Raw genomic sequence first — 3,089 nt, forward strand, 5'->3', positions numbered from 1 at the left:
ACTGTTTTCCATAGTGGCTGCACCATTTCACATTCCCACCAGCAATGCACAAGTGTTCTAGTTTTTCCACAAACTCCCGTACCTTTGTTATGTTCTGTTTAAATTTCTTTTCTTATGATAGCCATTTTCTTTTTAAACATTTTTAAGGTTTATTCATTTTTCAGAGACAGAGCATGAGTGGGGGAGGGGCAGAGAGAGAGGGAGAAGCAGGCTCCAGGCTCTGAGCCGTCAGCACAGAGCCTGATGAGGGCTTGAGAATGTTCCTGAGAATGACAAGACCATGACCCGAGCTGAAGTCGGACGCTTAACCGACTGAGCCACCGGTCAAGCATGTGCCCCTCTTATGGTAGCCATCTTAGTGGATGTGAAATGGTATCTCATTGTGGATTTCTTTCTTTTTTTTTTTTTTTAGAGTTCACAAATTTGCATGTCATCCTCATGCAGGGGCCATGCGAATCTTCTCTGTATTGTTCCAGTTTTAGTACATGTGCTGCTGAAGTGAGCACCTATTGTGCAATTTGATTTGTATTTTGAATTATTCACTTTTTAAAGGGTAATTTTATGGTATGTAAATTATATCTCAATTTAAAAAAACACTCATTGAGAGACCTTGGGCATTGAGCATACCTAATGTCCAGATCTTGGCTTCTAACTATGTTTCTTCACTAAAAAACACTGGATCTGTGTGTACAAGGTGTGCCTGGGGTATTAAGCAAGGAAATGCTTACACCGGGATGGGGCCTGGCTAAGGGACACTGGCCAAATTTGGGATGACTTGAGCATCAAAATGAGCAATGACTACATTTGATTGTAAAATATGGAATAAATAACAATCCATGAATTCATGGTAATAAAAAGGAGATTATTTTTTTAATTTTTTTAATGCTTTTTTATTTATTTTTGAGAAACAGTATGAGCAGGGGAGGGTCAGAGAGAGAAAGACACACACACACACACAGAATTGGTAGCAAACTCCAGGCTCTGAGCTAGCTGTCAGCACAGAGCCCGATGTGGAGCTTGAACCCACGAACCATGAGATCATGACCTGAGTCAAAGTTGGTGCTTAACCAACTGAGCCACCCAGGCGCCCCAAGAGAGATTCTTTATAGAAGAGTCCCAGCTAATAGATGTAAAAGGAATTAGAGAATTTGGAAATCACCATTTTGCAACTCTTAACGAAATAATTGGTTCAAGCAAGGGTTTGGTAATAGGCGCTACAACCATTAAGTGAGCAATGATTAGGAAACTGAATATTCACATAGAATCATCTCCCAGATTATTTTTAATTGCAAATGGAAACACACACCTTTGCAATGGAGAAATATGTGATCAATTTAAACATCACAAATGGTAGAAAAACTTGACATATGTGCTTCCGAATATAATGCAGTAGTAAGTATACAACATCAACTATTAACTATTATTCTTACTAAAATGTGTGGCCTGAACATAATCAGGCTTCTCTAGACCTGATCTTCATTTTCCAGGATTTCAGGGGATAGTGGAACTATTCTCTAAGATAGCTGACCTAAAACCTTCAAAAACAAGGACATAAAAAAGAGGGGGGGAGGAGCAACAGCAGCGAGGGGACGGCTGTAGATTAAAAGACACTTACAAGGCTCACCGGGGGACAACTGGGGGGGGGGTGCTCAGTTGGTTGAGTCCTGACTCTTGGTTTGGGCTCAGGTCATGACCTCATAGCACAGCATCAGGCTCCACGCTGTCAGTGCAGCGCCTGTTTGGGATTCTCTCCCTTTCTCTGTGTTTCTCCCTGAATCACGCTGCCCCTCTCTCTCTCAAAATAAATAAATAAAATTTACAAAAAACAAACAAACAAACAAACAAACAAAACCGAGGGGTGCCTGGGTGGCTCAGTCAGTTAAGAGGCTGACTTCAGCTCAGGGATCCTCTGTCCCCCTCTCGTGGCCCTCCCCTGCTCACTCTCTCTCAAAAATAAATTTAAAAAGACACTTAAGAGACCTAATCTACAATAGTAACAGGAACAAAACATCACACCTGTTCAGTAAGGGCCTACTGCTGGTGGCATGTAGATTTTGTAAATTGGTGCTAAAATTAGGCAGGCACATTATCATGCTTTAGTGATCATCTAAAATATTTATTATTAAAACTTGTTAATGAGTGGAAATTTTTGTCACAAATCTCTTTCATATTCCCTCCCCTATGGGAAAAGAAATCATAATCATAGAAATGGCTGTCCTTGAAAGCATAGAATACGGCATGTGCTTCAAGATATTTATATGATTTATCACTAAATCACAGATTCAGCATGGAAGAAAATAGAAATGCATAGAACAACTTTTCATTTCACTGGGCATGCAAACCCTTTCCACCTGTTAATGTCACTAACTGCAGAATGGGCCACTCCATACATAATATTTCTAGACAAACGAAGCTTTTAAAATAGCACTGCCTAGGAGCACCTGGGTGGTTCAGTAGTTAAGCGTCTGACTTCAGCTCAGGTCATGATCTCACAGCTCTTGGTTCGAGCCCTGCATCAGGTTCTGTGCTGACAGCTCAGAGCCTGGAGCCTGCTTCGGAGTCTGTTTCTCCCTCTCTCTCTGCCTCTCCCCCGCTCACTCTCTGTCTCTCACAATAAAATAATAAAGACATTTAAAAAATTTTTTTAAAATAGCACTGCCCAATAGAAATATGTGAGCTACAAATGTGAACGCATGTATAATTTTACTTTTTTTAATAGTAATTTTTTTTAAATAGTAAAAAGAGGTAGGCAAAATTCACTTTAACAATATATTTTACTTAACCCAATACATTCAAAACATCATTTCAATAAGTAAACACTATAAAAATTAAAAAGACATTTTACATTGTTTTATTGTATTGTCTTTGAAATCAGTATATAATTTACACTTCTAGCGCATTTCAATTTGGACTGACCACATTTCATACACTATAAGTTGGCTTATAAGTTGGACAGTACAGGAGTAGAGTATAAATACTGAAGTACCGAGTCTAAATAGAACTGGTTTCTTGTTTTTGGTTAAAAAAATTTTTTTTTAGTGTTTATCTATTTTCGAGACAGAGAGAGACAGAGCATGAGTGGGGCAGGG

At 39.2% G+C, this 3,089-nt stretch overlaps 1 non-coding gene across 1 annotated transcript; it reads right to left on the reverse strand.

Annotated features, from left to right (window-relative positions):
* Nucleotides 1-399: 399 nt before the first annotated feature.
* On the reverse strand, nucleotides 400-506 carry LOC115303105. Its single transcript, XR_003913821.1, has one exon. It is a non-coding gene; the product is annotated as a U6 spliceosomal RNA (small nuclear RNA).
* Between the last annotated feature and the right edge of the window lie 2,583 nt (nucleotides 507-3,089).

Source organism: Suricata suricatta, chromosome 9 (assembly GCF_006229205.1).
Source record: "Suricata suricatta isolate VVHF042 chromosome 9, meerkat_22Aug2017_6uvM2_HiC, whole genome shotgun sequence".
Lineage (NCBI taxonomy): Eukaryota > Metazoa > Chordata > Mammalia > Carnivora > Herpestidae > Suricata > Suricata suricatta.